General features: G+C 38.8%; 1 pseudogene; it reads left to right on the top strand.

Annotated features, from left to right (window-relative positions):
- The window catches only part of LOC149195759 (xanthohumol 4-O-methyltransferase-like), a 28,752-nt pseudogene extending 16,324 nt beyond the window's left edge, over positions 1 to 12,428 (top strand).
- Positions 12,429 to 12,856: the final 428 nt, after the last annotated feature.

Raw genomic sequence — 12,856 nt, forward strand, 5'->3', positions numbered from 1 at the left:
GCACTCCCTTGCAACTTCCTAGAGCACTAAGACTATCATGCTGTCATATAGTCATTTTGTAGGATCCCCTGTATACAAATTCAATCTGATCCCATTCACTCTTCCTGGGAAGGGTTCTCCATTCAGCTTCGTGAGATAAACTATGCTTCCATTTGTGATTTCTTTGACAATATATGGTCCTAACCAATGCATATGGAATTTACCAAGAAATTTAGTGAATTTACTATCATATAATAGGACAAGATCGTTTACCTTGAACGTGTGAAGCTTGACGTGGCAATCATGTCATGCTTTCTCTCGTTCATTCTATACTTGTTGATGAAATCCTACCAAAAATTGATCTTCTTTGAGCTTTAGCAGCGATGCGAGCCATTCCTCCATGGCCTCACGATCCACCATACCCATCAGGGCTGCTATGCGCAAAATAGGCACAATGTACTCCATCGACATTACTACTTCAACCCCATTTACTACTCTGAACGATGTTTTCCCTGTCAACTTCATACAAGTAGTCCTATAAGCCCATAGTAATGCAGGTACGCACACATACCAATCATTCTCCTGCGTGTTATAGATATTCGTGAGCACATTCTCCAAAATCTTATTAAAGGCTTCAATAGTTCCATTGGCCTGAGGGTGATATGGTGTACTCTTCTAGTGGTAGACCTAGAATTCTTCAGTTAACACGCAGATCATTTCATTTGAAAATGCATACCCCTGTCACTCATCAACACTTTCAGGCAGCCAAATCTGGTTAAGGCATACTGAAACAAAAAAAAATTTGTAGTAGCCCCTGTACAATCCTTAATTAGCGTGCTTCCACCCATATGGTTAAATATTTTGTCGTAGTGATTATATAGCGCACACCTGTTTTCTTTGTTGGGGGTTGAATTCACCCAATGAAATCAATCCCCCAGTTCTAAAAATGGATGTAAAGATACTTGAGAATGTAATGGCAATTCATCCCTTTGCGATGGTCTACCAGTTCTTTGACATGAATCACATGCCTTTCAATAGGTCTTGGAATCATTTTGCAACATTGGCCACCATAGACCTGCGCGCAAAATATTTTGTGCAGTTGCCTTGCCTACATAATGACCTCCCGCAGCTCCCACATGAGCTTCAATAAGAATGTTATCCCAGTCAAAATTCTGCACATATCTTTGCAATATTTTATCAGCACCCATCTTATACAAATGTCTTGCAATAACTAAAAAATCTGACATGCGCACTACTAATTCCTTCTTTTGCTAACTTTTATATCCTTCTGGTGCCATCCGCATAGTCAAGAAGTGAATAATGTCTGAAAAATGATTATATGTTACGCGCACCGCAAAGAGTTATGCATCTGGTAACCCTTCCTCCAGATTATTAGGCTCCTTTCTTGTTTCAATCTGCATTAGATGGCTAGGCCTGCATTCAACCTTCCTGGCTTCACAATGACTTCAAAGTCACTCTTGAAATAAGAGAAACCATTTGCACATCTTCTCCCCCAACACATGCATATTGATTGGGTACTTCAAGGCAGAATGATTTGTGTACATTTTGAAATTCCCTCCTAATAAATAATGCCCGAATTTCTGCAGCGCATACACCATGGCCAATCCTTAGCACTTAGTCGTTGAATAATTCTTCTCGGCCTTCGATAATCACCTACTAGTGAAGGCTATATGATGGTCCATTTCTCCTTCACTGGCCTGCATTAACACTGCACCCAATGCAATGCAAGTGGAATCCACGTTTATGTGAAAATCCTTTATCCAATCATGGAATACCAAGATTGGCGTCGTGACCATCTTTTCTTTCAATACATCTAAGTTGCACTGACATTCTTTGTCCCAACAGAATGTTGCATCCTTCTTTAAAAATTTCTCCATGCGTATAGTAATTTGAGCATAGGCTTTGATAAATTTTCAATAATATCCACTATGTCCCAGCGTCAAGCGCAACTGCTTAACATTCCTTGGGGCCTCCAAATTCACAATCACTGCAATCTTTGCAGGGTCCACCATTAATCCTTTCTTTCACGTGGCACAACCTAGCAAGATCCCAAAGGGAACATAGAATATGAATTTCTTTAAATTTAGTGTGATCTGGTATCTGCAACACATATCCAACATCAAGTGCAAACTTGCTACATGGTGTTTTACTAATCCAAACACCATCCAGTCATCAAAGTATACTTCCAAGAACTTGTGAATGAACTCGAACACTGCTATGACTACACAGGAAAATATGGCAGGTGCATTCTTGAGTCCAAACTGCATCACAATGTACTAAAAACAACCCCATTCCATTGCGAAGATCATTTTTCTCCTATGCTCGGGCACGATCTTAATGTAATGATACCCAAAAAACCTGTCAGTGAAGGAATACGCCTCCTGCCCTCCAACATTGTCTAATACTTCGTCTATAGATGGCGTTGGGAATGGGTTGTGAGCACATGCATTGTTAAGATTCTCCAGATCTACATAAATCCTTATTTATCCTTTCTATTTCTTTTCCCGAACCACCATCGGGCTCACCCAGTCAGATTCTTCAATTGGTTCTATGATACCTTCTTCCAGCATCTTATCTAGCTCTTGGAGAACCTTTTTCCTTGTACTTAGGATTAAGGTGATACGATCTTTGCTTAATAGGTTTTGCATCTGGCTTCAGAGTGATCTTCATAACACCCAAATTGCTAATTATGCCCTTCAAATTTGAAAACTTCATGGGGAAGAGATCCTGGTATTCACAGAGTAGCTCAACAACTTTATCCACGGTAGCATCGTCCCAATAGTCTCCAATCTTCATGAAGATTAGTTCTGCTTCAGTGCTAATGTTTACTTGCTTTGTGTTCAATGACGTGGTGATGTCTGGGTTGTCTTTTTGTGGGACTTCGACTTCGCGATGCCCTCCCACCTTTGGAATATTAATGTTTCATGGATCTTCATCCTCCTATTCAACGGTCACATTATAACACTCTAGTGCATGGCGCAGCTAGGTGCTCCAATCTGGATAGACCCATTCGATAGGTTATTGTAGCATTCTGAATATAACTTCCTTAATCTCTCATAGTGCTTCATCGATTCTTGTGAAACTATCTTCAAAGCTGAACGTCAATAAGAATCCTTCCTTCAACACATCCCATTCTGTAGTACCATGGAAGAGCTTTGTTTCTAGATACCAGTTCATGGGAATTGTATCCAAAGTATGGAAAAATATGTGTATCCACTCTGGTTGTGGTTCTGTTCCTCATGGTTTAGTCCATTTCACTAGCTAATCATGCAGATCATCCCTTCCACCATATTTCTTAGTCAATTTGGTGTTAGCATGCCCAAAATGTAACCTCATCATTCCTATGTAATCTCACCATCCACAAAAACTATTCTTATGCGTACCCCACCAGCGTGCAGACGTAGTGCGCAGTGCCGATTCTAAAGCTTGGAAGTAGTGATCCGTAGGGACTTCCTACTCAAATTCATCCAAAAAAATATACATCAGTTAAACCATCATAATAGGGTAATTTCCTTACCTCTGACGAAACACAACGCAATGACTTTGTCATCATATTGCATCGCAGCGTGGATACTTCATGCAAGTGATTATGCCAATGCTACAACTCTTCATCTAAATTTGAGGTGCAAGAAGTCTCTCGGTCCCATTCAATCTGTCCGTCCGTCATCAGATTAGTCCAGTCCTGATCTTGCGTTGTTATTTTGTAGATTTGATCTAGTTCATCCTCACTTTATTCATAATCGCAAATTGGTTCAGTATAGCACACCCCTTCTGCAGGGTCCAATGGTACTAAAACCCGAAGCGATTTCCTTTCAAATGACAATGTCCTCTTCTTCAAATTTATGACCTCATTCATATCAATGGTCCAATCAATTCCTAGGAGCACGGGGTATGGATTACTCTTATCGACGATTTCTATAACCTCATAGTCGGCCATCGCGCTCACACCTTCTATATCAACTGTTACTCCATATAATCATCCTATGGGGATTATTTTCTGTTGGTTTTCCATTCTAAGTTGTATCGAAGACCACTGCAGCACAGTTCTCCCCATTATTTCCCACGTTTGCCTTAGTAATACGTTCACATCTGACCCCAGATCCAAGATGAATTGGTCCATCTCATAATCACCTATCTGTGCAGTGAGCCTCATCTCATGCCCCATTATTGCGTTATGTTTGCCAATCTTTCTGACCACCCAGTGCCATCATGGAGCTTCTCTTTGCTGGCACATTTATTTATTAATCCTTGCAAGCCTTCCACAACTTTTCTATCACGCAATAGTTTTATGCAGGTCTCCAAGAATGTAGTGAGTACAAAGGGATCAACCTCTACAAGCGTGCTAGTTTCTTCTACCTTTTTCTGGCTTCCTGAGGTGGAGGCCCTAGCGAAGCTCTTCTTGGCTTCCATAAAAGTTTCCTTAGTGCGCTCCAAATCAAAACTAAATTCCTTCTCTCGGGCCTTACGGACCCATCCATCTTCTTCCTTATCATCGCTAGTCATTATTCCACTCCTCAGCACTATATTCAAGCTTTCATCCTCCTTGCAGGGCTCAGCTCTCAAAATATGTAAGTTTTTCATAGGATGTTGAGGCCGCACCTTCTTCTCTTGCATTTTAGCTATCAACACCGAGTATTCTTCTAATGTGTCATAAGACTGGTTGCAGTATTGACATGATGGGTGTGTCTGATTCTAATATTCTCATGCATAGTGCCCTGGATGTCCACGACTGTAGCAGATGATCTGACCAAGACCCCTATCAGGTTCTCGTCCTCCTCAGCACTGTTCACGTCCTTGATAACCTCTACGCACTCCTGCGACACCTTACTTTGGGGGCCGAGTTTCTACTTGCATATAGTATGTAAGTGTCATTTCCATCATCAGCTCATAACTGCGGCAGTGGCATTCATCATGGACCACCGATTTGAAGAAGTCATAGAACAACTCCTGGTGTGTTTGGACGAACGTTTGAAGTACATGAAAATTATCTGTCACATGTTGTCCAACAACCTGACAAATAGCATACCATAGCACAGTCCCCACACTCAGCCCTGCTAGGGCTTCTAACTTCAGGGAAATTGGTTCCTCTCCTATAATATAATTCACATATACAGTATTGTGGTCTTTATCGTGCCCCTGGCTCTTTCACTTCAAACACCAGACTTTTGCGTGCACTTACAGTTTAGTCTCATTGTCTTTCTTCAAACTCTGTAATTCTAGGTGTAAGCTCTATAAGTGAGAGTGGATCTGTAGTACCCCCAAGGTAACATCCTGGATAGGTGATGCATCCAACCTCATCATGCTTTCCAAGGTTTCTGCCTATGTTCCTATCTTTTGTTGTGACAAAGCAATTCTTAGGTGGGGTAAAAGCAAAGCTATAAACCATTCACAATGCTGAATATCTGTGAGCTTCATGTTAGCTTCTCAAATCTGACACTTCAACCTTTGATCTAATTCGCAATGCATCACATCGAACCTCATCATGATTTCTTTGAATCAAATTGCTAACTGTGAATCAGACTTAAGGTTACTAAACTCCTTGTTTAAAGCTGCTTTAGTTTCTCCTAGCGATGCCAGATGATTATCATAATAATAATTAATATACCAAGTTACTGTACAATCCTGCAGAGTGGTAACCAACTGTTCCTTCTTTATATTGCCATTAGTAATCCATTGCGCTATCCACACAACATTTGTAAAAAAACCAAAACTGCTCTATATCTTCACGCCCTATGCCCTTGAAAGTTGGAAAATTCATTGTGTTCGCCATTTTGGATGGTGGTGGTGGAGGTGGAGGTGTGGGTGAGGGTGAATGCGGTAGAGGTGGAGGCGGAGGTCAAGTGGATGGATGATTTACTTGAGCAATCGCCTAAGAGATTAGTCAAACAACACTTCATGCTGGAATCTGTTCCACCCCTTCATCGTCACTTGGATAAGGTCCTATCAATCGATTATACTCTGATCTTGATCCTTTGCATTTTCTATAGAATCGTCCACTTCGTGTAGCTCTAAACGTCAAGGTAATGACATCACCCGTTTTTGGCATAACAACATTTTAATCCAAGTATTCAATGATCTTAGATACTTACCTCATGATCCCTTGAAAACCTTCGCTACGCTTCATTGTAGCTAACTGAGGTATCAACTACAAATTTTGTAACAAATCCTTATAGAATCTAATTGAGCCTATGGTCAACATCTCATGCAATCTTGTTTTCAGAAGCTTCCAATCATCGCACTAACTCTAATGTCGAAATTATAGGATTATTGAGCTTCCACCTTCCTTGATTGTCTGTTACTTTAGCTAACCACTCATATAGTTCAATGGGAAATGTGAAGAAGAAGATCTCGTGTATCTCTATATATAGATACCTGTTCAACCACTGTTCCTTTGACAGTTGCAGATTCCTGTTTTATTGTGTCGTGAACTCGTTAATATTACGATCCAATCACTTCTCAATCTATTTCTTGGTATAATTCCAATGATGTGACATCACACATCTCATTCAAGTAGATCTTGGTCTTGAAAACGAAACCATTTGTTGGCTTAGGGGGTCCTGACCTAGGTTTAGAGTTAGCTGCACAAACCAACAAAACCCTACACTACTGGCCCTTTCAGCAACAACCCGCTTAGCGCAAGGTGCAGTCTCACCCGAAGCATTTGGGGGGATGCAAGAACCAAGTTTTTTCATCCATAGACCAGTGTGATGTCTTTTAGCACCTCCGATATTCTTTCACGCAGATCGATAAACTCTTAGGGCATGTTACTGCAACTCTGTTATCTGTGATCCTTCCTTGTAGACCCTTAACAGTTAATTTGTCTATTTATACACATCAGAGAGCAGATATAAATTAGGGTTCGCACAGATATAATTAGGTTATTAGTAAACATCAGAGAATGCATAAGAGTCTTCATAAAAATACTTAAGCATGCATTGCGTACATCATTAATATTTATTCAAGAGAATCGCTTAGCATTCAATCAATTTTTCATAAAACGTATCATTCATCGACAACCTATAGCATTAACAGAAATAAATAGAAATATGTAAGAATTCTTTAGAAACAGTCTCTATTAATCTTCAATTCAGGATTACAGAATCAAAACTACCCTGCGCACTCAGCTGCAGGGGTCCATGCACTCAGTTGCGGGCTTTACCTATGCCTCTGTGCACTCAATTGTAGAGCCTTTCTTCTCCTATATGAACCATTTCTCCTTGCTATCACTTTTCACCCATTCTACTCTTCATTATAAGAAACATGCCTTAGAATCTCTAAGACACACCTATTTATAGCCTTTTTCATACAATGCCATGGTCCACAGACCATTAGTGGATCTCAAAACTGACTAAAACTTTACATAGATAAAGGGGCTAAACCCCTTTGACTCTTATTCATCTACACGCTCTACATCCACAAATCACGGAGAGTTTTCATTATTTACATGAAATGTACCAAAACTTGGGTTATCTTAACCTCAAAACTGACCCATGGGACCCCATCCCAACAACTCCTACTGTAAAATTTTTGTTACTTGCTTCCTCAAACACATCCAATGTAACCTTGATCCCAATCTATCATGGCCATGACAATACTTGAAAACAAATTCAAGTCCCAACATCCCCTTCTCTAATTCCCTTTCCCACAAGTGATCTAGTTTCTCTTTTGTGCAATCACTCAACTTCCATGTTTTGGAAACCCCTTCCCTTGGCAAAATTTCCTTACATTGGAAGAGTTTCATAAATTAGGCATTTAGCTGCCTCCACACAAGTCATATACTTCATGGCATGGTTCATGAAAATCAAGAGTTAATATTGGGTTCATGTGACAACACAATGCCGCTATTCACTACCACCCACTTTGCTTCAACTTGTTATTTTACATTTTATCTAGTTTCCTTCACCCAAACTAGGAATTCCATTGTCCTTCATACATCACAACATGAAAATCCTCATGAAACTCATCATAAAGAAATTGCAATCAATTTAATTGATACCTCATTAGCATATTTATTTTTGAGGTGAACCCTACAAATTTATTTTAGTTCCAATTACATCCAAATATAATTGGTCCATAACCAAAATCATCACAAATCGTTACTTTAAATTAAACTAAATCATGACAATGATTTAGAAATTCATTAAATCAAATGGAACAACTAATACTTATCTCTAAATTTCTCTTTCTTTTTTAATCCACACAAACTAGGTGATTTTGCAAGCCTAGTTAGCACTTAGTAGTGCTCACACATCTCCATGTAGCCTTTAAATCACACACACTAATATGGTTTCCAAAAATGGTAACATCTAGTGGTGGATATGCTCCAAATAATCCCATCCGCTTCACCGTGAGTATGGGCACTATGAATCTCAATAGTTTTTTATCGACAAGAATACTATTATAGGTCCACATAGTCCCATACCTGCTTATCCCAATATCATCATAGGCCTAGGAAATCCTAGTCATTATTATTAGTAAGTATGACTATGGATCTCATATCACGCACACACACACACATATGAACATATACACATTACACAACATATATACATATACATATTACACAACATCATGACTTCCATAACTTCCCCCAGGCTAAGGAAACTCACAATTTAGGTGGTCTATGTATATGGATTGTAAATGATAGGACGTGTGGATTTGTAATTGATATACCTCTTAACATAACCTTGAACATTTCCTATTCATAGACATGACATAAACAAAAGTATCTTAATCTCGTGATGATAAAATCATGAATTATCAAGGTTTCCTCTTTCCCAATTAATTCCTCACACAACCAAGAATCTCCATACATGCATTAAATTCATAAAAATGATTAGTTATTCTTCCATGAAAATGATCCCTCATGAGAACCTTTACATTCCAATGGAATTTGTACACCATTTAAGCATTGCCATGTTCATGATTATATATGCACACATAATCACATGTGTCGATGAGATCAAATTTTAGAGAACTCCCTGCATCTATGCAAAGCATGTATAGAATTGAAACAATATTTTCCAATGTGGCCAAAGTAATTATTTTATCTAAATTCCTCCCTTTTACCTTATTGCCACTACCAGTACATTCAATGGGTATTATTCTTGCCATTACACAACCATAATATTTTTAAATATAGGCAGCTTATCTTGCGACTATGATGGTTCTCTACCATATACCTATAGGTTTGAAGGACATCTTTCATTTCTTATCCAAATTATGATATAAAGAATGAATATGGAGGTGTGTTGGTCATGCCAAGCATGCATTTCCCAAAGATTTTCAAGGTTACCTTAAACCATTCAATAACGTTAATTTTTTTTTATCATGGAAAATGAAATTTCTCTTTTCTTTTGTCTTTCTCATTTTTTCCACACCATGGTTCATTTTTATTCTAATGGACCAATCAATCCCCCTACTTGTTTTATTTATTTTTCCTATCTTCCACTTCCCTCTATTCATATACAAGGTTTTATTGGGTCACATATTTATGTTGGGTCCTACTCAGCTCTCTGTTGTTGTTGCTACAACGACCTCAATTTTTTTTCCTTTATTCAAACTTTGAAGCCTCCCTTTAATCATGTTAGCTATCATTTCTAGTTGTTAGAATTATTCCATGATTGCTTCTTAAGTTTATAAATCCATTTTTGAAGGAATTTCAAGTGTTGTCTTATGTAAGGGGAAGTGTTGTTCCTTCTCAAAGGTATTTATGGCACACCTTTAAGAGGTTTATTTAGTGCTTTCTTTTATGTTAATGGATTCTATCTATCATAGTGATATGCATTGGACTCATTTTCAAGGTATTGCACACTTTCTTATTACAGTCAACAATTATGTTGAAAGGTGTATCCTAAGTCTCTATGGCACACCTTTAATAGGCATATTTAGTGCTTTCTTTTATGTAATGGATTCTATCTATCATAGTGATATGCATTGGACTCATTTTCAAGGTATTGCACACTTTCTTATTATAGTCGACAACTATGTCGAAAAGTGTATCCTAAGTGTCGCACTTGGAGGTAAGGGTTTTTTATCATCGTTTCAATGGACACATGTTGACTTTGGGTGTTGAGTGTTTCATCATCACGTGGTTGGTCATTTTTGTGTGTGCTCATGTTCAATTCTTGTTACATGCTCTGGTCTTATCTTTCTTCCTTACTGATCCCACAGTTAGTCAATATTGGAGTTTTCTTATCTCTGCAACTTGCTCGACCAAGTACCTATATTTCTACCTCGTGGAACTATGTACTCTATAGTCATAAGCCATAGTCAAGCATCATCTTCCTCTTGGAACTTCATACTATGCAGTTACAACAAACTACCTCCATCAACTGTGTATTATGCAATCTCAGTGCTCAGTCAATGTCAACTGCACTTTCCCACTACACACTCCTTGCCCATTCTTTCCCCCACTACATATTGCGCAATTTTAATTAGTCGTCAGGCCATTTCTTAGCCTCTACAATGTTCAACTACGGGATGCATTAACCCTCTCCTTCTAGAACTACGCACTACTAGTCATAGTGCGAAAGCATGTATTCTCTTCCTCCATAAATTCCGTAATTGCGTAGTCATACCTCCCTATATTTCAGCCACTTCGCCCTACATAGTAACATATCCTAGACCATCACTCCCTGCCTCCCTCTCCTATCCACAGAGAAATCCATAGGCCTCCTCCTCAATCCTACACATTGTCCCATCTTAATGAGTATGTTTCATGAGAAATAAGACAAGCTAGGAGATTTTGGGAATGATGTCATCTTATCATGAGTGAATTCCATTCGAAGGTGTTATTATATTGACATGACTGAAGATGATGCTCAACGAGGATGTCAAAGAGAAGCTATAAGAAGAAACTCATGAAATTGAAGACACAAGGAAATCATGAAGCAAAGAGATAGAGGGACCATAGATCACGATAGAAGAATGAAAGTCAGAATCATATGGAAGACTAATCTCTTCTAAAGTCGGCCCCGATGTTTCTCTCTCCGTGCACCAGATCGCCGCCCAACTCCCCTCTGAATATCCCGACATGGGCGCCTTTCCCGCATTCTTACTTACCTTTCCACTATGGGAATCTTGCAGGCAATGGTACCACCGGAGGGAGTTAATGCCTCCATGAACATAAAATACGGCCTTACCAATCTCACTAAATCCTACTTCACCTCCGAGGATATTAGTTCGCGAAGCCTTGTTCCCTTCGTTCTTTTGCAGACACACCCACTTTACGTTACCGCCTAGGACCATATTCACGAATGTGTGCTTCATGGCGGCGATAATTTCAAGAATTCTAGTGGCAATGGCAAAGACTTCTGGAATTTCGCAGCCGGCGAGCCGGAGTTGAATGCCATCTTCAACGCAGGCATGGTCTCCGTAACAAAGGCAACTATCACATATGTCTTAACTATTTATGACGGCTTCAAAGACATCTAACACGCTGGTGGACGTGGGCGGAGAGTGCGGGGAAGCGTTGAGTCTCATAACTAAAGCGCATTTGATCTTCCTCAAGTCATCGCAACTGCACCAACTATCCCCGGTATCTTTATTTCGCTGCTCTCAATCTTTATATAGTTATTTATGTCCAATTTCGGTGCCTCATCCATAGATATTATCATTTTTTAAATTAAATTTAAATTACAAATAGGAGTCATCAACATCATCAAAAACCGCATAACCACACAAAATTTTGTAATTTAATAACTATAACTCAAATATACAAAAATCTCTACCCAAATTTTATCAAATCCTACCTAAATTTTCACGATTTTCAAGAAAAAAAAAGCAATGTAGTTAGACTGCAGCTTATAGCTTATAGATATACTTTTTCCCACATGCATATAAACATTTATATCTAAATCAAACTCCACCTCCTTATTTTTATTATGAGGATAGCGTGTTCCTTATCTATTCGTTAATCTTATTCTAATTCACGCAGGCGTACAGCACATGAGCGGAACCCTGTTTGAGAGCGCACCCTCTGCAGATGCAATTTTTATGAAGGTGAGTAATACTATTGGCTGTTGTGACGGACTTTATTTGGACGTTAATTATTTGGTACAGTATATATGCAACGTATTAATACTTTATTTACTTATAAGAGTTTATTTTGGATTTGCCCGTGAAAGAATTTTCCACATAGTTGGAACGACGAAGACTGCATCAAGCTACTGAGCAAATGCCACCAGGCTCTTCCGGACAAAGGAAAGTTAATATTATCTCAGGCTATCTTGGATTTAACAGAGGGTTCTGACATGGTAGGATCTGCCAATGTTTGAGATTCTCTTATGTTGAATTGTTTACCGGGAGGTGGTGAAAGGACCCGAAAACAATGGAATGATCTACTCCAAGCAGCCGGTTTTTCTATCCCTAAAATCGTGGGGAGGAACGGCACTTTAACTAAAGTTATTGAAGCAATCAAGTCCTAAATGTTTATATATATTCCTACAGTTTATTTATCGCAGAAAATTAGTTTTCTTCTCAACCGAAATATATGAAGCAAGTTCATATATCTCAGGTTTAGTTTATTGAGAAGTCATGATGTAACCACATTTGATTTATTATATTTTTAATACAATTAGGCTACTATTGATTACTTGTGTTGTGTCGACTTTACGGTGTATGATGTTAAAGTTTGAAAGTATTTTGATGGCATTATGCACATCCCATCTTCAATTATTGCTACACCACTAATACTCAAAACAATGTATTTCACAACGCTATTGCTAAATATTTTAGCCGTGTAGTTCATGTTCTACGCGGTATTCTGTTAGGGTTTAGAAACAACTTAGTTCCCAAGGCAGACAATAATTTTTTTTATCGGTGCAATTCATGCACTAACTGGTATTCTCTTTTG

This window comes from Pinus tabuliformis, chromosome 2_2, assembly GCF_031772625.1.
Source record: "Pinus tabuliformis cultivar Carrire ecotype Pingquan chromosome 2_2, CPIR1, whole genome shotgun sequence".
Classification (NCBI taxonomy): Eukaryota; Viridiplantae; Streptophyta; class Pinopsida; order Pinales; family Pinaceae; genus Pinus; species Pinus tabuliformis.